Genomic DNA, 23,336 nt, shown 5'->3' on the forward strand with positions numbered 1-23,336 from the left:
TTTGCTACCATTCATTAATTGAATACATTTATTATTATTGTTGTTGTTGTTGTTTTGTCTTCCACTTATAGATGAGGAAACTCAAGCTCAGCAAAATTAAATGACTTTGCAGAAAACACTATTTGAGAAAGTGGCAGGGCTAAGTTTTGACACAAACCAGTCTACATCAAAGCCAGTGCTTAAGCTATCGGATAAGACAACACCACTAACACCACTTAAGATGTATCTTGGCCAATTTGGTATTGCTATAAATGAACACCACATACTGGGTAACTTACAACGAACAGAAATTTGTTTGGCTTATGGTTCTGGAGTTAGGAAGTCCAAGAGTATGGTGCCAACATCTTGCAAGGGCCTTCATGCTGTGTCATCCCATGGCAGAAGGTGGAAGGGCAAGTGAGTGCACAAGACAGAGAAAGGATGGGGGCTGAACTTGTTCTTTTGTCAGGTGCCTACTCCTGTGATAACTAACCCAATCCCGTAATATTGGCATTAATCTCTTCATAAAGGCTGAGCCCTCATGACCTAACCATCTTTTAAATGCCCCATCTCTCCACACTGTTGCATTGGGCATTAAGTTTCCATCACATGCACTTTAAGGGACATATTTAAATCATAGCAATGTTTCAGGAAGATTTTTTGTGTAATATTGAGGTAGCTGGGATGTAGTTTGTTATAGCTATCTGATAACTGGGATGGAGCCTTTTTTGGGACTCAAATCTGCATCATCATGCGTTAAAATGGTTTCATCTCTAGTACTAGCCTAAGGGGAACTGGTCCTCTGGCTTTCATAGCCTCTCCTTTGCTAGATTTCTTTTTATAATTACAAAAATCACTAACATTCTTATATTCACAGACTCATCTACAGAGGATATGAGTCTCAGGTAAATGCAACTGTAGATCTGTCTCCAATCTTATATTCTTATATAAAATTACAGAAAATAATTATTAATAAGGATAGATGATTATAAAGGTAGAAAAAAGCCCTACATGTGTTTAAAGGAAATGGATGGTACAGGCAGAGGCTAGCTTTCTTTTGTCGATGGAGTCACTCAGCTGAGAGTTATATCAGCTACTAATGTGTGTGTGTGTGTGTGTTTTGCCATAGTTGAAGAAATTTCTTCCATCTGACCCTTATTGCCTGTCTCTCATGATCACTCAGCAGCCTTAGTTGTAACAGATTAGGAGCCCTCAGATTTATCCATGAAATCATCAATTCTGTGAATACCTACTGTGGGTAAGGCATTTGCCAGAAACTAGCAATCTAGATATATAAAGATAAATTAGTTAAACGACTTGGGAAGTCTCTGTCCACATAAAGTTTCAGACTTTTTAAAGTCATAATCAGCTTAATTATGGTAATCATCTCACAATGTATATGTGTATCAAATCATGTTGTATACCTTTAATACATATTTCCTCTGTCAATTACACTTCAATACAGCTGGAGAAAAGTTTCTGGTCAATTAGAATTGTTATCAGTTTGTACAGTATTGACCAATTACAAGCAGGGTAATAAAAGATTACAGATGGGGAGACTGAAGCACAGGAAAGAAGAGCTATCCCATGGTCACACAGTTAACAAATCTGGACCCTGAATGTGAACTCAAGTCACCCCTGGGACATCCAGTGGCATTTCTATCACACCATGCTGTCTCTTAGCTATTCAATAAAGATTTTTTGGAAGAATGCATGGGCTTAGCAGCTGAGAAGTGTGGAGGCAGTGGCAAGAGAAGAGATGAGGGAAGTGAAGTCATCTAAGCTTTTGAAGCTGAGCTTTGCTGGCACTGAAACCCAATGTATCAGGAAGCTACAGGATATATGTAAAGGCAGAGGGCGGAGCCCCTCTTCTGCATACAACTGTACCTTTGAACAGTATATTTTCCATATATTTCCCCAATTAACTTTTCAGAAGTGAGAATGTGCATTAATGAAACTGCAAGTTTATACTTCCCACTAGTAAAAGGAGATTTGAAGAACTGGATAATAAACCCTTTGAGAGCTATTAAAATGCAAACAAGAGAATGGGAGAGATTGATGGAGGTTAGAAGAGATAATCTTTCTAATTTCCTCTGTACTGGGCACTCAAACATTTCCTGAATGAATCATTTGGCTCTTCAAAAAAAGAGATTTGGAAGGATGTCTACATCCCAAAGCTGTGCCAGTTCCATGACCACCTCTTTTCATCTTGCAAGGAAAAAATGCCGTAGCACCTCATTGAGGGTGCAATGTTGCTATTAAAGGAGGAACTGACAAGCCATTGAGTGAAGAACACTGAAGAGCTGGCTCAGCTCCCACAGAGTTCAAGCAAGCATTCAAAAGGAGGTGGCTGAATAGATGACTCAGCATCTATATCCTTAGACTAGAAGCAGCCCAGTGATTGTCGGGGATAATGTTATACCACTGTGTTTTATTCTTGAATTAATTAATGTCTTAATCTTTCCCTGACAATAGACAATAGCATCCAGAACTCTAAGGGACCTTAAAGATCAACTGTTAATGTCCTTTTTTTTTTTTTACATGGAAAAACAGAGGCAGTATGCAGCAAAGGCACTATCTTACCTTTGGATATTCACCAAGTTTTTGGCAGAGTTAGAACTGGAATAAAGGTTTCTTCACTGGTGTCGCAGTAAACTGTATTTTTACTCCAAATGCAAATATTAAAATTTTCAATATTCTTTTATATTTTCTCTGCTTTCCGTAGGACTTACCACAGTGTACAATACATAGCAAATTCTACCAAATAGCTCAAATGATGGGAACACCAATGTTCAAACGTTTTTTCTTTGAAAGAAAATTACAGAGCTCATCTAGGGCAACTCCCTTCATTTTCACATGATTGTCTAAAGGTCTGGAAAGTAGAAATAGCTTAAACCCCGTCTCTACTAAAACATACAAAATACGAGCTGGGCACGGTGGCAGGCGCCTGTAGTCCCAGCTACTCGGGAGGCTGAGGCAGGAGAATGGCAGGAACCCGGGAGGCGGAGCTTGCAGTGAGCTGAGATCCGGCCACTGCACTCCAGCCTGGGCGACAGATCGAGACTCTGTCTCCAAAACAAACAAACAAACGAACAAAAAAAGAAATAACGTGTAGAGAGCCATACAGTCAATTAATAGAGAGCTCTGTCTTATAGCTAGAATGTAGTATCCTGATCTTAAAGCAAGTGTTAGCTGATGGATAATGTTTTCCTTCATCACAACACAAATGCTCTCATATGATGTGTTTATTTTACCATAGTTGTTTAACAGAGAAAATGAGACATTTCAAATCAAAAGACTTTCATTTGCCTCTTCAATGATAATATCTTTTCATAAAAGTCTCTGAATATGTCAGACAAAAGTTTCTGCTAGTAAATCAGGTTCTTCATGCAGAATCTAGAGGCATTCTGAAGTCAGTCACATAGTATAGTAGAAATATTATAGAAGAAGAAATAAAGTAATGAGGTGACAGTGTATTAAATATTGAATGCCCAGTTTGGGGATATACAAATAGAGATACACAGAAAGAAAAAACTGTGGGCTGCGAAACATAGTCTGCAGTAATCAACATATAAACCATATTAGGAATCTTCATCTTAGAATATAAAGAATGAGATGAATCAGATGACCTGAACCAAATTCTAGTCTTAAAGAAGAAAGCAAAAGTCTTTTACTGAAAAAAAAAAAAAAAGAAAGAAAAAAGCAGAGATTGTAATAGTGGTCATATAAAGGGTGGAGAAAATTTGAGAAAATTGGTTGGGGGAAAATGGGAGGAGAAGCTGAACAGAAATCCACAAAGGAATCCCCATAATGAAATGCTTAGTGGATTTCATTAGAGACTCTAAGATTGTGATAGTACTGATCTTCATGGCTGGGGCACCTTCTGTAGCCTGCATGGTACCTGGGTGGGCAAGTGGAAATGTAGCCTAAGGACATTAAAGATTCTCTGGAGATGTGGCAAGAAACCTAGGTTTCATATGGGTTCATAGGAAATAAAGAAAGAGATTAGAGTTTTTCTTGAGAAAAGGGAAAGTTTCAGAGACTCAAAATGCAAAGTAGGTTTGGTGGAAACACTGAAGAGAGAAATATCAAAGGAGAGGGAGTTATAGTCCGAGACTGAAAGGCTGACATTTCCTGTCTTAGAAATGGGAAAATGTATTTCAGAAGAGGAGTGGTTTCAGCTGTCTCTGATAGAAAATGTTCCTGAAATGGAGTGGATGTGATGCCTGCTGGAATCAGGAAGGTGAAGGAAAGTTAGAATAAGACAGTGTGATGAATTACCAACATGGATGCCGAAGTTGCTAATGACATTAGACCTGTGATGTGATGCCTGGCAAAAGTCCTGTTGAATTATAGCCATTGTCAAGAAAGTAGTAAATGCCGGCAAGGAAGAAGGTAGCGGAGTGACCGACGAGAATGAAAGAAAGCTGGTACAAATTCCTGCTCTATTACCCCTTGATGGAAGGGGGACCTGGCTGGAGACATCGCAAGTCAATATAAATCAGCCCTTGTTAGGGCTCTTATAGTTCAGAAGGAGGCCTGGGGCATAATTACACTGAATGGCAATACGAATCTATTCCCATGGGAAACTTTGTTATTATTATTATTATTTTACAGAAGTAACCAGCTCCTCAATAGCTCTTTAAAAAAGATGATCTATGTTGATAAGTAGGATAAATGATTGCAGTACACTACGGCAGAGGGTGAAACTTGTGAATTCAAGAGTTTTTGCCTATTGTTTTAGTCAAGGTCCTCCAGAGAAACAGAACCAATACGATTTATAGCATAAGGAACTGGCTCATAGGATTATGGAGGCTCAGAAGCCCAGCCATCTTCCATTTAGAGACCCAGGAAAGCGAATATTATAGTTCAGCCCAAGTCTGAAGGCCAGGGAACAGGAGAATTTGATGATGCAAATCCAAATCTGAGACATAAAAACCTGAAATATTCCAGCTCATGCAGTAGGGTAGGAAAAAATAGGGATGAATTCCTCTTTTCCCAACTTTTTTTCCATTCAGGCCCTCAATAGACTGGATGATACCCGACCATATTGAGGAAGGCAATCTGCTTTATTGTGTCCACTGATTCAAATGCTAATCTCATCCACAAACATCCTCACAGACATATCAGAAACAGTGTTTAATCTGGGCACCCCACGGCCCACTCAAATTGACATGTAAAATTAACCATCACACCTACATGTCAGCTACTGCTCACTTTCTTCTTCTTTTTTTTTTTCTTTTTTTTTTGAGAAAGCCAGCTGACTCTTTATTGCTTTGGGGGCAGGGGGCTCAGGAGCTCTTGGTGGGGAGGGTCCGCTTCCTCTTCACCATCACAGGCTTCTGGCTGCGCAGGGTGGCGCTGGCCCTGCTGATGGCTGCCATGCGCAGGCCGGGGCGGTACTTGTTCTTGCTGATCATGTGTCTGCTGCTGCTGAGCGTGGCGTGAGCATTCTTGTTGATGGTGGTCCGCACATAGGGGGTGGCAGGCTTCCGCTGGCCGGATCTCCGCTTAATGACCACCACGACACCTTTGACGTCGGCTGCCGGCTCCACGGCCACAGTCTTGCGGTGAATCAGCCCGTTGTAGCGGAAGGAATTGCAGGCTTTCAAGTTATTGTGCTCAGTACTGTAGGTCTGCTTATTCCTCTTGATCAGGAAACTGGAGCAGTTCCGCACGACCATCCATTGCAGATGCGCAGACATGGCGGCGGCTCCTCTCGCAGCGGCGACCTGAGACGGAAAGAGTACTGCTCACTTTCAACTAGTTTAGGCCTTTAGGCCTTTTTCAAATACAAAGATGATCCCCACCACACCACCAAACACACATACACAAAAACCTTTTGCAGACGCATTATTTCGACTATAGAAACAGCTTTCGATTGTTTTTGAAATCCTATGTCTTATCCTTAGACATAGATTTAGTCTAAGGACCAAATCCATGTGGGCAAATGAAAATTCTTCACTATTTGATAATGGATTGAGCAAATTTCAAAGACAAGGAAGTGCTATATGAAGGTAGATATTGATTTGAGATTGTCCACGAAGAAACATAGAACTTCTATCTGCCCAGTGTTCAATGAACTAAGAATGGGAGATGGGGCGATGGAGGTACGGAAGGAGAATGAGTGTTCCTCCAGAGACCCATGGAGGAGCAAATCTTTTGGCAGATTTCTTTTGGGGACAGGAGGTGGGGAATTTACTTGTTTAGACTCAGTGTTTTTTCACACTAAAGAATTTGAGAGAATGTCTAGAGAGGAAAGGCTTTAAGCAGGGAGAAAATGAGAGGAGCTTACCTGTGAGGGGAGATCTTTGAACATCAGGACCAAGAGCTATGAAGAACTGGCTCTCCTGAACTTTCTAAGTAAATGAAGCCTGGGTGGACTAGTGGCCAGTTGTCTTCCATCTTTCTTCAGAGTTCCAAATGCAATGTTTGCTGAGGAGTTATATGATTCTGCAGAAAATGTAGCCTGAGAGCCCACTGGAAGTGACCAGAAAAGACCACGAACCTGGCAGGCGAGTTAAGAGAGGACATTTAGTGGCTGTTAATGTGGTTCCCTTCCATGGTTTTTGTTTTTGTTTTTTTGAGATGGAGACCCAGGCTGGAGTGCAGTGGCATGATTTTGGCTCACCGCAACCTCCACCTCCTGGGCTCAAGCAATTCTCCTGCCTCAGCCTCCCGAGTAGCTGGGATTACAGGCATGTGCCACCATGCCCAGCTAATTTTTTTTGTATTCTTAGTAGAGATAGGGTTTCATCATGTTTGCCAGGTAGTCTTGAACCCCTGACCTCAAGTGATCCACCCGCTTGGACTCCCAAAGTGCTGGGATTACAGGTGTGAGCCACCGTGTCAGGCCCTTTCCATGTTTTTTCCAGGGGCCTTGTGGTGGCCTGGAGACCCAAGTGCTCATCTGGTGGGACTACACATCTTCTGGATTATATTGATTAGAGAGAATGATAATGTTTAGTGTTGGTCTTTCTCCTAAATTCTAAGCTTCAAGTGAACAGAGGCAGCTCCTTTCTTATTCCTTGTGTTTTAAATATAGTAGATGCTAAAAAAATTGCCTATAGTTAGTTGAATAAATAAGAATACAAACAAGTACAATAATAAATTACCTTTATTGAACTTTTTCTATGCATCCAGAAGTCTTCTAAGTATTTACACTCATTAACACAATTGATATTCACTATGATCCTGAATGAATACATGTTAATTGTAAGCATAATATGAGTTTACTTTATTAGAGGAAATTTTGCTTTGAAATAAAGATGCCAGTTTGTTATGAGAAAAGCTTTACACACACACTTGTGTATGATATACATACGTGTTCATTACCATGTTTTGGCTTTTTTGTATATTGATAAATCTAGAAAGAGAGAAATATACTTACTAAATATATGAGAGGTAGTTGATATAGTTTTCTATTTTTCTCTAAATATTAGAATTTGAACTTGATTTGTTTTTACAATGTGGAAAATCATTTGTGCAATACATTGTGAGTCTTGTGCCTGTAACCCTGTTTTATTCTTCATAGTAAATAGGTATGCCAAAGGAACTTTGAGGAGTTTTGAGGAGTCTTTCCTGCCAGGATGACACTAGTACTGGGTGGAAGAGCCAAGATCCATGGCTAGGCTGAGGGAGCAGCTGTTCTTTGTCATGTATACACATGGGCACAGCTTGGCCGTTACCAGTGCACAACTTCCGTGTGAGAGCACAGATATCCTTGATTTATTTTGAATATATTTTTGCCCTATTTGATGAAACAATTGACTTATTAACCCTCACCTCTCTGTACCAACCACAAATGGGATACTATAAAAACAGACAAACATGCAAAACCCTATATTTTATTAATTAAAAACTGTGTTGTTCAACTCTGCTATCTAGGTACTGACTTAGGGATGTTAGACTGGGGCAGAATGTTATAAAGGAGGCACATTAAACTGATTTTAAGGTGCATTTGTTATCTGGAGTTTTGGTCTTTCCTTTTTTGCAAATGTGTTTCCCCTCTAAACGTCTCCATCCTTGAGACGTGCTTGAAATGAAAGCCAGTTCTTGCTAGATTTGCAAAACTGCAGCACAGGTGGGCAAAGCCCCTGGGAGAGGCCATCTCATCCATCAGGCCCACTGGCTTTTGAAAGGAGAAGCCTGTGAGTAGTCAGGATGATGAATCCCAATGGCTGGCAGCAGCCAGATTATGTACACTGGAGGTTGCCAATACATACTGTGGTAATGCTTGGCATACACAGCGATGCCAGGATCCTTTGAGAGATCAGCTCTGCCTGATATTGAAGTAGTGCACACACAGATAGTGTACGGACTGTGCTCTGCCTCCCTAGGCAGATCACAACACCCAAACGTAGCGGAACAAAGGTGGGGAAGACATGTGAGAGGTATTTTAATAAGCAAATTGGTGAGTTTCTCTGCTATTGAGTTGTTGCTATAGCAAAGAAACTCAGCATTAGAAAGGTCTTTGTGCTAATCTCTTGCAACCCTTCTGCTTGTGATCCAAGTCAACCCACTGATTCGATTGGACAAATTTATGGAACACCTGGTATGTGGCAGGCACTGGGCTTACTGCTGGGCCTAACCTATGAGACAAACAAACACAGTCTCTCTTATCAGGCTTGAAAAATACAAAGAAAAATTTACAGTGCAGTGTAGTGATTATTATGAAATTCCTGAACTGGACAGCCAAAGAAACATAGCTGAGTAAACATAACCTGCCTGCTTCTGGCTGCATAGTTGTGTGGTCACTAAATTTCACTCCTGGCTGGTATTCTATTCCTAGAGCTGTCATAATCATGACCCTAAACTGGATGACTAAACACAACAAAAATATTCTCTCACATTTTTGGAGTCCAAAGATCTGAAATCAAGATGTTGGCAGGGCTGCGTTTTCTCTGAAGGTTTTAAGGAAAACCTTTCTCTGCCTATTCCAGCTTCTGGTGGCTCCGGGCATTCACTGGCTTGTGGCAGCATAACTCTAATTCCTGCCAGCATCTTCACGTGGCCTTCCTCTCTGTTTAATTCTCTGTGTGTACTGTCTCCTTTTCTGATAAGGACAACAGTCCTTGGATTTGGGGCCCACCCTAATCCAGTATGACCTCATCTTAACTTAATTACATCTACCAAGAACCTATTTCCAAATACGGTCCCATTTTGAGGTTCCAAGGATTTAAATTTGAACATTTCCTTTTAGGGGACAGAATTCAACCCATTACACAGCCTAAGATTTTTGACATTTTACCATTGTCTTTCTCCAGCCCTGGCTATTTTTTGGGCAATTGACCTGCTTGATGCTCAACCCTTTTGAAATGTTTGGAACTTGGCTTTTACCTACCTGTGCTCTTGGTGCTTTGAGTTGCTCTGTGTGAAAGACTTTTTCCTTCTCAAAGGTGATTAGTGCCTCATCTGATGCGGGTATGGGAGGCAAGTCCACCTCAGACCCTGGGGGGAGACCAGACCCTAGCAGAGGATTGTTGAAGGAAGCGAGTAAGGAAGACTGACAGGTTCATGTGACCTTAACAGCAACATGTAGTGAGAAGCTGTCCTCTGAGGAGGGGGAGCCTTTTGGAAGGACTCTATCTCTACCCCTTTGAGGGCGCCCCCATTTTGCCTAAAACCCATAATACACAATGCATTATAAACTCCTGATTATTTCAAAACTTCCAAAATTTTTTAGCAGTTGACTCTTTCCATTTGGTGGAGATGGCAAGCAGCTAACTATAGCAACAAAATCTCCAAATGTTACTATAGTAATGCAAGGAAGAAAACAACATATTTGCCTGATAAACCAGGCTGAAGCCAGTCAGAATGTTATTTTTTTAGGGTTCATTTCCACAAACCCTCAAATCTGCAAAGCTTCGGGATGTCTAAAATCTTCTCCAAGATTTTAGCAAATGCCCAAGAACTCATAACCATATTTTCATATCCTACCTCTGAATTAGTCCCATGTAAACCCAAAATCAGAACAAAGCCTCTGTACCACTTTCTAAAAGAAACCTAGCATCAGATTACAATTCATTGTAAGGGGTTATGGCACTGAGCACATAGAATTCCTCTTCCTTTCTCTCTGTCTTCCCCTCACTCTTTTTCTCTCTCCTTCTCACCCTCGGTCTCTTTGCTCTTGAGCTCCTTGCCTCCTATAAAGCTGACGGTTTCTCTGTCTCTGAAGCCACAGCATGAATCCTTTTTACATGTCTTAGGAATCACCTACTCCAAGGGGACTTTTTTCTATATGTTTTCATGATACCAACTTGTCTTTCCATAACAGGAGCATCCTACCAGATACTAAAAGAATAAACATTTTCTCCATCTCATTATCCTAAGATAAGAAACCAGTATAATTTTAAGGACTTAATGTGTACGGTCTGATAATGATACTTTACCACCTATTACTATCTTTCCTCTAACAAGTTGTTGCTCCCTTTTTACAAGGAATAGGAGTTTTAAAGACCTCTTTGGCATTTACTCGAATTTTGGCAATTTGGGAGTTAAATACTTAGAAAACATGATTTTATCAGTCCCCCTTTAAACTTTAAACTGTCTGAAATATGAATACAAAGCAAAGATGCATTAGACTTCAGTTATTTTTTATTTATTTGTTTGTTTATTTATTTATTTATTTATTTATTGACTTGGAAAACTGGCATCTCTCAGAGTTACATTAACAGCAATTCACAGCCCTCATGGTATCTGTTGCCTCCTGGGCTTTATTTCAACACCAGAACATATGTCAGTAACCTCCATTGAGGAATGCCAAGTCTCTTATAATAAGGGTGTTCTGTTACCAGAAGAAGGGTTAATATATTTGCCCACAATGAGGCAGAACAGTGCAGAGCAGTCGTTCTTAATTCTGACTGCACATTCAAATCATTTGAGGGCAAGGGAGCTTTTAAGACACATTGATCTCCTTGGCCCACCCACAGAGATTCTAACTTAATTGTTCCGGGATGGGGCTCAGAATTTGGGCTTATTTTAAAACTCTCCAAGAGATTCTCATGTGCAGCGGAAAAAACCCTGGTATGGCACAGTGCATCTCAAACTTGATGCTGTGCATGATTCTGACTTGGTAGGTAGGCCTAGGGACAACCCCGACATTCTGTGTTCCTATTCAGCTCCTACATCGTGTTCATGTTTGGGGTTTTCAGGACCACACTTGGAGTAACAAGAGCAGACTAAAATTGGCGTTATCTTGAATATTGGACAAACCTAAGTCTGAGAATTGATTTGTCATTTGGTTTTGTTCATATTTTACTATAAAGCACTGAACTTTAATCCTGTCTTCTGTAAAGCAGAAATAAAACGTGTTGCATTTAAGGGTTAATGTACAGAAGCAAAAGTATTCTAAAAGGCAACTGGCAAAGGGCCTGGCACTCAGTGGCTACAGAAAAACTGCTTCCATTTCACTTTGTTCCTCTCCACCTTCCCAAGCACCTCCAACCTTCAAAAAGGCAAAGTGGTTACCTAAAAAGCAATTGTTATGGGAATGTTGTCCTTTGGCAAAAAAGGAATGGAAGGTATCAGTAACCAACATAGCTTAGTGTGGACTGGTGTGTTGGCTCATGCCTGTAATCTCAGTACTTTGGGAGGTTGAGATCGGAGGATTTCTTGAGCCCAGGAATTCAAGACCAGCCTGGACAACACGGCAAGACTGCATCTCTACTTAAAAAAGTAAATAAATAAAAAATAAAAAGGTAGCTTAGTGACTACTAATCCAGGAGTCTGGGAAACAAAACCAAACTTGAGGTTACAGTTTTAAGTGGAAATCTTTACATTTTTGAAATATAACATCTACTCAAAGCCAAGCTCCTTGCCTTTGATTATATTGGTCCTCTCATCTAGAATGTTCTCTTTCCTCTCCATTACAAATTAGAGCCCCTAAATCCCTAGTTCCAAATTAAAATTATCATTTAAAGGTAGGGAGAGTCTACTAGGCAGGTATTTTAAGGGGATAGAGTATATGGATTGTAACAGTGGATCCAGCTACTGGAACATGCCACATCAATCTGGAAAAGATGTGTGAGGCCAGAGTTTTAACACCAGATGGAGTTGGAACCATATGCTGTAGGCAATGGGAAGGCCTAAAGGGTTTGGTAACACAGAATAAGTGTAGCGTTTTTGAAATGTTAATATGCTTGAGTTGGGGGTGGATCAGAAGAATGAAGATGGGAGAGGAGCAGAGAAGTAAATGTGACTCCTTTGTTCACATTTACTGATACTAATTGTGTAGGGGGCACCATGCTTGATGGAGGAAATGTATGGTCAGTAGACAAGTATTTTTCTTGCTCTAGTGACATTTTCATCTACTATGAACTTCTGTGACTGAGACAGAGAGTAACCAATGATTAACTATAATTAGGACAAGTGTGTAAAGGAAAAACATAAAGTGCAATGAGAATAAAATAACAAGGAAATCTGACCTCTTGAGGTCAGGGAAGTCTACCCTTGAAAATGACTATCAAATGCTCTCAAGCTGAGCCCTTACCTATTACAAGTGCTCTCTACAGGTAGGGTGGAGGTGCGAAGTGAAGTATGAGATGTATTAGCTACATCCTGACTGCCACTTACTAAGTGAGAGACTGGACAAGTTATGTTTCCTCTCTTATAAAAAATATATATATTGTTTGTTACACACAACTTCAAGGATTGCTGTGATGCTAAATGAGGCAATCCTTTGTTAACAGCACAGTGCTTGGTACATAATGAAACTTAAAAGTGGTAGATACCAGGCCTTGTTTTTCAGTACCACTTACTGAGCACCTATGTCTCTGTTGCAGAAACAGTAACTGCAGATTGATTATTCATCTGGTGCCCCACCTTCTGGTCCCTTTTGGAGGAGCATGTGGTTGGTTCTGGTTGTGAGAATACTGACATGTGTCATTTCTGGATGGATTCGCCCCTCTTTTTCCCCTCTGTGTTGACTATGTGGCCAGGTGTTGAGATATTAGGGATTTCAGTTGGGTCCCTGTATTTACTATGTGGGGCACAGTCTCAACCCCCTCCATAAACCTCATTCAACATGTAGCTTGAACAGGAGTAAATCTTGTTTAAACAAGTCATTTTAAAGGGATAGATTTTTTTTTTTTATACTTTAAGTTCTAGGGTACACGTGCGCAATGCGCAGGTTTGTTACATATATATACATGTGCCATGTTGGTGTGCTATACCCATTAACTCATCATTTACATTAGGTATATCTCCTAATGCTATCCCTCCCATCTCCCCCAACTCCCTCCTCACAATAGGACCTGGTGTGTGACGCTCCCCTTCCTGTGTCCAAGTGATCTCATTGTTCAATTCCCACCTATGAGTGAGAACATGCGGTATTTGGTTTTCTGTTCTTGCGATAGTTTGCTGAGAATGATGGTTTCCAGCTGCATCCATGTACCTACAAAGGACATGAACTCATCCTTTTTTGTGGATGCATAGTATTCCATGGTGTATATGTGCCACATTTTCTTAATCCAGTCTGTCAATGATGGACATTTGGGTTGATTCCAAGTCTTTGCTATTGTGAATAGTGCCGCAATAAACATATGAAGTTAGCTGTCTCGAGCATCTGTGTGAAGAGACCACCAAACAGGCTTTGTGTGAGCAACAAGGCTGTTTATTTCATCTGGGTGCAGGCGGGCTGAGTCTGAAAAAGGAGTCAGCAAAGGTGATGGGATTATCATGAGGCGGTGGAGTTAAGAGCAATGTTTTGGGGGCAGGGGGTGGATCTCACAAAGTACATTCTCAAGGGTGGGGAGAATTACAAAGAAACTTAAGGATGGGGGAGATTACAAAGTACTTCGATCAGTTAGGGTGGGGCAGAAACAAATCACAATGGTGGAATGTCATCAGTTAAGCTATTTTTACTTCTGTGGATCATCAGTTGCTTCAGGCCATCTGGATGTATCGTGCAGGTCACTGGGGATATGATGGCTTAGCTTGGGTTCAGAGGCCTGCCTATCTTTGCTAAAAGAGTGCCCAACACCAAGAATTTTCATATGTTTTACATCATAAATATTACAAAGTAAAAATTATAGAATATACTTTAATATATTAAAGTAGTATAAGTTCAGAATCTATTGCATTTATACAAAGTAAGATAAATGACTGAAGGAAATGAAATTTTAAGCCCATGTTAAAGGAGGTAACAGTAAGCCTTAAGAAAACAACCCTTTACTTCTTGTTGCTGTTTGTGCAATAACTTTACACGAAACACAGGAAACATTGGAAGAAAGGGAGACAACATTTTGTGCTTTTAGAAGAAATCACTTTGAATCTCATGATGCTTTTGGTCTTTGCTAAGTGTCTGGATTTTAATGTAATTTGTAGCTTCACTCGACAGCTTCCCAACCCCTCCCCGCTGACATGTCATCACCGACTCAGGTTTGTTCAATTTTTCCTTTAGAAGTGGATCTACTGCTCTTCTGACTACTGAGTTACCTCTTGAAGTGCTCTTGCCCTTGTCTTCAGCCATATCTCTAGGTAATGCTTTCTGCTGCTCTTCTCTTTGGCTTCTTGATTTGCCGTGGATACAGCTCAGGATTGCAGGGGTGGTACAGGCTGCAGGGTTTTTGCCATGATGCTCAACAGGTGAAAGACAGAACGACTGCTTCCTTGGGAAACATCATGTAATAGACCTGTATCTTTGCCCCTCTCCCTCCTTCCATCCCCCCCATTGGTTGTTTGTGGTGGATACGGACATCTTCTTGTCAGGTAGGAGAATTCTTCTTTCTTTACTTGATGCAAAAATCTTCAAACTGGATTTCTGTCAAGCTCCTCCATTCCACATCTCCTGAGCATTATGAAACCAGCTTCAACATCAACTTGTGCTCAGATGATAGTGTTTTGATAAGCTTCTGATAGTGTGTTATTCATATATTTCCCTTCTTATGTAAATACTAAGCATTTTCTAAGTATCTTCTTCAGTGAAAAGATCTTCTCCAGCATAAAAGGAAAAAAGAAAGAACAAAAANAGACAGATCTAAGTATCAGGGATACTGCAGCAAACAAAAAAGTGCCTGCTTCAGGAATCTTTCATTCCCTGGTGGGGACAAACTGTAAACCAGGGTCTCTCAACTTCAGTAAGAATCCAAATCACCTGCAGGTGACTATTAAGACACATTTCCTAGCTCTGGGGTGGGGACCAAGAATTTGCATTCAAAAAGATTTTCAGGTGATGGCCATGGCCCAGAAAACACCCTCTGAGAACAACTGATATAAACAAATAAATGGGAAAATACATAAAATAATGCCAGTTAGTGATGAATGTTATTGTTCGGTTCAGGGTCAGGTTCCAGCCCATGCTGAGGTCCGAAGGGAGTGGGTGGATGAACAGCAGATAGCTGAAAGAACACTCAGAGGGCTGTAAGTAGGTGAAATATGGCTTTATTCAGCAGCTCTCTCATCAGCAGCTCTCTTACACTGTCTGCTCTGTCTCAGCTGCTTGCCCCGGCCACTCCCACACATAGCTGCATGGCTGGCTCTCCCGACAGGGTCAGCAGCTTAACTCTTTCTCTGGGCACAAGTGCACCTGTACAGTGGTCAGCAGGGCAATTACACCTTTTGTCTGTTTCTTTGTTTGTTTGTTTGTTTAGATGGAGTCTCACTCTGTCACCAGGCTGAAGTGCAGTGGCGTGATCTCAGCTTACTGCAACCTCCACCTCCTGGGTTCAAGCAATTCTCCTGCCTTGTCCTCCCGAGTAGCTGGGACTACAGGCACGTGCCACCATGCCCAGCCAATTTTTGTATTTTTAGTAAAGACGGGGTTTCACCGTGTTAGCCAGGATGGTCTTGATCTCTTGACCTCGTGTTCTGCCCGGCTTGGCCTCCCAAAGTGCTGGGATTACAGGGGTGAGCCACCATGCCTGGCCGGCAATTGTACCTTTTACAGAAAATAGTGGCTTATGGCCAAGGGTTGGCCTTCCCATGTTATGGCTACATGGATGTGATAACAGGTAGAGTTATATGTCTGCACTCTAAACTGGCTGAGTCATGCAGGATGCTTACCTCAGCCTGTGCTCTCTTGGCCACAGCACAACCATGTTCCTTATACTCCACCCCCTAGGCCAAGGGAGACATAGGCATTGGATATGCAGGTTATACACATATGCTTTGGGTGCATAAGCTTGATAGACACACACAGGCTCTATACACAAGTGTTGGGCACATAGGTTTGATATACAGTCTTGGCACACAGGCCTTACAGTTAAGAAGCCAAATTGCTCAGGGAAAGAGAACCAAGGACGATGCAGTGCAGTGTGTGCTGCGATTTTAGGTTGAAGCTTCAGAAAAGGCCTATCTCCTGACTGAAGTGAGGGAACAGGGTTTTTGGGTATCTGGGAAGACAATTTCAAGAAGAGCAGAAGCACATGAGGAAGCCTGGGCTTGGAGCTGCTGGGTCTGGCTGCTGTCATCCTAGTGGTTCTGTGCCCTGAGGATGCCACATGTGTGTACCATTGCATTTAACCTGATGTATGGTTGGATTTGTTTTGTGTTTTAGTGCTCTGTAGCAGGGATAGTGCCATTTTCATACTTGAATGCCCAAAACCTTAGTACCAAGAAGTAGCTCATTAAGTGAACCAGGCACTATTTGAATCACTTCAAACCAAATAAACCCATTTAATCCTCATAAAAGCCACAAAACATACGTCCTGCTGTCATCACCATTTTACAGACCAGGGAACCGAGGCACAAAGAGTTTAAGTCATTTGGTTAGGATCATAGAGATAGGAAATGGCAGAACCAGGATTTGAGCCCACCTTTCCTAAAGATTGGGTGGATGAATGGATAGATGGATGAGTGAAATGTTGAAATTGAGCCAAGAAGAGTCATCAACTGGTTTCTATATTTTAAGAGAGGATTTGTAACACAGTTGGAACAATTGGAACCAAGAGGTGGATGTTTGTCCTGCAGAGGAATAAAAATGTCCTGGGTGGTGGTGTCCAGGTGAGAGGATGCATGTGGGGGCAGGTCTAGAAGGAGTGAGACCAGGTGTGTGGCAAAGTTGCTTGCCTAGGCAGGTAAGAAGCTCCCCCTGCATGAAAGCAGGACATGCCTTTGGAAGCTGGAGGGCAAGATAAAACAAATTCAGCAAACCCCTTCCTCTTGAAGGACCCTGACAAGTTGTGTTTTAATCTAATTAATACATTCAGGAAACTGGACCAAGAGGAATGTGATTATTTAATTGTTTTGTTCAAAGGGTACAAAGCAAGCTATTAGTCTGGGGTCAGGACTCCAAGGTTCATATCAGGTTATTACCAAGGAGGGTTTTGGAACAAGAGTGGCTGATTGATTCTTTCCCGCTGTTACTCTCATTAATTTACAAAGATTCATTGTGTCAGTGCTAATTTGCAGAGGCTGGAACAAAATGTAAAACAGACTCAGACTGATAAGAATTGTTTTGTATCTGCAATTCCATCTTGTTCCTTCCCCTACATTTTCCCTTCTGAAGATTTTCAGGTACGTGAATTTCCAGTCTGATTATAATGAACTCTTTTTCCACGTGACAAAAGTTGTCTCTATTGATTAAGCAACAAGCAGAAAGTCTATAGTTGGCATTTTATTTCCAGCCCAGCAAAAATATGGCTCTTCTATTACTCTCCCTATGACCCAGAAAAAGTCATTTAACTTTCATTGCTCAGATTCCCCTTCTGGAAAATCAGGAAAATAAAATGCAAATCTGAACACCTTATACCGACCTCCCCGTTAACATTTTTAAATCATTCCCATGGTCTGCAAGAGAAGCTTCAGGCTTGATGTTTCCAAACCCTTGATGATTGGCCTCAAACTTCTTTTCTAGTCTCAAACTCTGCCACTGTTCAACAAGTATTTTCTGTTCTATTGTATCAAACAATGGCTGGTATTTATTCTTTCCCTGGAAAGCCTTCCTTCACCTCTGGATATTTGCCAAATTTCTTTTCTACCTTTAGCTTCATCACTTTCGTGAAGCTTTTCCAGCCCCTGGAGGCAAATTATTCAATATTCAATGACTTATATATCCTTTCTTGGTTCCTCCATTAAAGCTCGCCACATTTTATCATAATTATTTGTCTGAATGAATATTTTATTGTAGGTGTGTGTGTGTGTGTGTGTGTGTGTGTGTGTGTGTGTGTGTATCCCTCACTTGACTCTGAGCTTCTGAGGGCAGGGAAATAGATTACATCTTAATCAGGTCTGTATGCCAAATTGCTAGCAACCTGACTGGCAACAACAGGAACTTCCGTATTGATTGAGTGAATAAAGGAAAGAATATCTGGCTTGCCTGACACCTAAGATTATAATGAGCAAATCATATGTTAAATGCTAAAGCTCTTTGTAAACCAAAAAACATAATAGTGTGCTGATGTTAGGAAACATTTCTTTATTGAAGTGCTCTAAAAACATTTTCCAACTCCATCTTGATGATGAAGCTTTAATATTTTCTTTCTCTTTATAAAATACAGTCATTCATTCATTCTTTCTTGATCACAGAGTATTAAATTTTTTTTCTTTTTTTTTTTGTCAGAAGCAGTAGAGGCAGTGATTTATTCATTCAGCCATTTTTCATGTAATCAACAAATATGCCTGCCAAGCAATGTGCGAGGCACTGAAGACAGAATAAAAAGTTGGAGAAAAGTGGCCACAGGCCTCATGGATCTCACAGAGGCACCATAGATGAGGCATGAGTAATTCCTTCAGGGTTTGGGCTGGTCAAACTCTTCCCAGTTTAGGCTGCCACCTCACTTAAGTGACTGTCCTGTGCACTGATGGCAGGTGGTATCCTATCACCTGGGCCCTTTATTCATCATAATGCTTTGATCCTTGGTTCTTCTAACCTTACATCTGAACATGTTCCTTTTTTGCTCAGCAGGGCTGGATCCAGGTTATTGGAGATGCCCCAGGGCACTCAGCAGTCAGTTTTCTGGGCTGGTCCACCAGATTCTAGCTGCCATGAGCTGCAAGGAAAAATGCAAATGAATCAGTTCTTGGGAGGATTCGGCCTAAGGCCTAGACTTCAGTGTCTAGGATCATGGGTTGTCTTTCAGCCTTTTTTAACCTTTCAGTCCCCAAACAGCATCAAAAATAGAATCAAAGTATTGACACACAATATCTGAACTTCCTTTGATAAATAGGCACAGTGAGAAAAGCAGCCTGAACCTAATTTTTCTTCCCAGTCTGTTGTTTCTTATCAGAAACAAAGACTTTGCTTCTGTAATCATTAGTAACAGCTATGAGTTTCTTCACTCGAAATTGTCCAATTCAGCTCCTCACTAGATTTAACTATTCTTGGCGGCCTCTGGCTGAGAACAACTGGTTTCTAATGATCATTTTCTTGAAAAGTGACCTGTCTTTCCTTGCCTGAGCCTGTCTCCCTGGCTCTCCCATGGCCTCCATCAGGTTAGCTAAGAAGGTGGTAACAAGGGACAAGGGGTCAAATCTGTTACTTTTTATAAAGGCAGAGTGAAATTAATTTCCTGTGAAAGCTGAGGACATTCCTCTGTTAGTTTGGTTTCCTGCTCTGTGTCTTAAATGCTGGATAATTTTTTTTTTTCTTTTGGAACTTCTATGGGCCAACTTCCCATGCCTGAGGCTGCTGAAAGAGAGATTTACAGACTCAGCTTACTACACAGCAGTGAGCCAAGGATGGTGATGAATGAACAGAAGAGAGATGCCTAAGCCATTCCAGAATGTTCTGAACATGAGTTCAAAGAAGCCTCCAAGAGGTGTCCTGGAAAGCAGTCACCCATAGAATTTTAGAGTTAAGAAAGACCCAGTGGGGAAAATATATTCTACCTCCCTATCCCTTGGATCTCAATGATAATTCTCCCCAAATTGATCTTTCAAACCTTAGTCAGTATATACTTGCTGAGAACCAACTGTGTGTTGCACATTGCTCTAAAGGCTGGAAGAATCACACAATGGCCAAAAATACAACTCAAAGAGGCTGAAGCAGAAATGTATTATGGTTCAATCAATCAATCAAGTTAGACTATTACTATTACTTTCAAAAGCGTGACATAACTTATCCATCCAATATACAGGAGTGATTCAATTTGATATCACAGGTTGGCCTGATTTTGTGGCACCTTATCAAGACCTGAGAGAAGATACCAGTATGAGGTCGAAACTGTATGGAGGTGATAAAGTGATGAGAATAAAAGATGACAGATGCCATTACACATATCCATATTCATGCTTACTCTGCATCCTTAAACTATTCTAAGTGAAGAAATTACCTATAGCCTTTCTTAACCTTTTGACATAAAATTATAAATTTTGCAAAATATAATACCCTGAATAATTTTATTGGATGTAAATTATTGCTTTGGACACTATACTGGTTTATATCTTTTTAGTGATGAAAGAGAAAGATCAATTCATATTTTCATCTGTACCGTGTCATAATCTCCTCCAGCTGAGAAACATCATCAGTGGTGTAGAAGAGCTCAGGGAAGCAAGGAGGGCCGCTGTGAATGACACCGGTTCATAATCTCCTCCAGCTGAGAAACATCATCAGTGGTGTAGAAGAGCTCAGGGAAGCAAGGAGGGCCGCTGTGAATGACACCGTGTCATAATCTCCTCCAGCTGAGAAACATCATCAGTGGTGTAGAAGAGCTCAGGGAAGCAAGGAGGGCCGCTGTGAATGACACCGTGTCATAATCTCCTCCAGCTGAGAAACATCATCAGTGGTGTAGAAGAGCTCAGGGAAGCAAGGAGGGCCGCTGTGAATGACACCGTGTCATAATCTCCTCCAGCTGAGAAACATCATCAGTGGTGTAGAAGAGCTCAGGGAAGCAAGGAGGGCCGCTGTGAATGACACCGTGTCATAATCTCCTCCAGCTGAGAAACATCATCAGTGGTGTAGAAGAGCTCAGGGAAGCAAGGAGGGCCGCTGTGAATGACACCGTGTCATAATCTCCTCCAGCTGAGAAACATCATCAGTGGTGTAGAAGAGCTCAGGGAAGCAAGGAGGGCCGCTGTGAATGACACCGTGTCATAATCTCCTCCAGCTGAGAAACATCATCAGTGGTGTAGAAGAGCTCAGGGAAGCAAGGAGGGCCGCTGTGAATGACACCGTGTCATAATCTCCTCCAGCTGAGAAACATCATCAGTGGTGTAGAAGAGCTCAGGGAAGCAAGGAGGGCCGCTGTGAATGACACCGTGTCATAATCTCCTCCAGCTGAGAAACATCATCAGTGGTGTAGAAGAGCTCAGGGAAGCAAGGAGGGCCGCTGTGAATGACACCGTGTCATAATCTCCTCCAGCTGAGAAACATCATCAGTGGTGTAGAAGAGCTCAGGGAAGCAAGGAGGGCCGCTGTGAATGACACCGTGTCATAATCTCCTCCAGCTGAGAAACATCATCAGTGGTGTAGAAGAGCTCAGGGAAGCAAGGAGGGCCGCTGTGAATGACACTATGAATTTCTGAATGTGATGTCCTTTCAATTCATGAGGTCAGTTCTTTCTACTTAGCATACTTCTGGAAGTATCAAACTAGGTTAAAAAAAAAAAAATCCCATTTTCCCTGTCACAAATATTTGACCAGAAAAAAAAAAAAAGGATTTAATCACAGACCAGCCAAAGTCAAATTCATAAATAATGTTATTTAAAAGGCGAGCTACCCCTATTCCACTCAAATGGCAAATCTTTGCATTATTCCTATTTGACTTGATCTTGTCTGAATTTTTAATTTTCCTCTGTGTAGGAGAGAACATATTTTATTAAAAGCCTGTCTTGCTTAAAAGGCAACATTCTGATTCCTTTGAGAATCCATACTGTGTGGTATTATGATGTTTTGAAAGACAGACTCAAATAATATGTCAACTGACTTTCCTTACTTCTCCTGCTAATGGTTATTAGGCATGCTGTGTAAATAAATTTGTAGTTCTCACGTGAAAATACTAGAAGAAGAAGATAAGGAATTCAGGTTTCCACTTCAAGATGATAATTCTAGGGAAAAAAAAAAAAATAAAAACATTGAAAATTCCTCAACTCCAAAACTATAATTACTGGCCTAAATTCTACTTTTAAATTCATAAACTCAGCAGCTTTTGTTGATTTTGGAGGTGGGGGGAGCAGAAATGTTTAAACTACTAAAAACAACTTGCATTCTCTTCATTCCAGGCTACCTCATGTTAGTGAGAAAGACAGAGCAAGGAAACCAAAAATATGTGGAAACCTGGGGAAAGGGAGAGAGGTGGGAGACTATTGAGAAGAATGGACTGCTTAGTGATGGTCAGAGTTACATAAAGAATAGCTGAGAATCTGAAACCTGGTGTTTTGGAGGAAAGAGTCTGCAACTAAGTGACAAAAGAGGTGAATTTCTAGCTCAATTTTAGTATTCATCAGCTCTGTGATATAGGCTTCAGTTTCAGTATATATTTAACACACATGCATAAAGGGAAGACCTTCCGTATCTGCTGTGCCCACTTCTCCAGATGAGTAGCAAATAAAATCCTGAATGTGTCTTGTAAACTCTAACTTGTGGGATGGCATTAATTTTGAGCATTTAAAACCAGTCCTGGCAGGTACAATGCCTCAGGCATAATGACCTGCATAAGGCTTGGGAATAGTGAAAAGGAGATAGAAAGGAGGGGCTTTGGAATATAACAGAGCAAAGATAGAAAACTCTAAATCCTACAAATAAAAGTCAGCATTGTGAAGCAGGCTAGATGGAGACTGCACGTAACCTTCTTAAAGGAGGAAACCACTCCTTAGTCCCAGGTTATCACTAGCATTTAAGAATCTTAGTCAGAATTTCCAGTTTTTTCAATTACCATGAGAATCTCCAAATACAGACACTCATGTGATATAAACGAATTTTAAAATTTAACATTCAAGAGAGATGGGAATAGGAAATCACTAGAGGATAAAAGGATAGAGAGAATGGGCATAAATTACCTGTTCTATAAAAGGGGAAGACTGATCCTTGAGGGAAAAATGAGATATTCAGCTTAAACGTATTGTACTTGCATCTATTTACCCAGCAAGTACTATCAAGTACTTGTGCATCCCATATATAGTATCAAAAAATCAAAAATAATAACAAAATACACAATCTTGAATTCCTTTGAAGTTCTGTTGTATACATGACTCCTACTCAATACACATCCTCCTCTTGTCCATGCTTCCTGTGTTTCTGTCATATTAAACTTCTAAATAGTCCTTGGACATAACAGACTTTTTATAGTTTCTTACTTTCTCAAATTCTGTTTCTTCTGAATAAAGTTCTTTTCTGAATATTTCGTAACAAAACTAAGAATTCTTATCTAAAATCCAACTCAAATGTCTCTATCATCCATTTTATGCCTTCTGTATGCAGTTGTTCACTGTGTTCCATATTTCCATAGCTGTTTGCTCCATATTTCCTTAAAGCATTTACCA

The 23,336-nt window shown here is 40.9% G+C and overlaps 1 pseudogene across 1 annotated transcript; it reads right to left on the bottom strand.

The window, feature by feature from the left end:
* Nucleotides 1–5,270: 5,270 nt before the first annotated feature.
* Nucleotides 5,271–5,722, bottom strand: LOC108528617 (60S ribosomal protein L28 pseudogene; annotated as a pseudogene). Its single transcript, XR_001885235.1, has one exon. The product of XR_001885235.1 is annotated as a 60S ribosomal protein L28 pseudogene (transcript).
* Nucleotides 5,723–23,336: the final 17,614 nt, after the last annotated feature.

Source organism: Rhinopithecus bieti, unplaced genomic scaffold (genome assembly GCF_001698545.2).
Source record: "Rhinopithecus bieti isolate Rb0 unplaced genomic scaffold, ASM169854v2 scaffold_54, whole genome shotgun sequence".
In the NCBI taxonomy this organism is placed as follows: domain Eukaryota; kingdom Metazoa; phylum Chordata; class Mammalia; order Primates; family Cercopithecidae; genus Rhinopithecus; species Rhinopithecus bieti.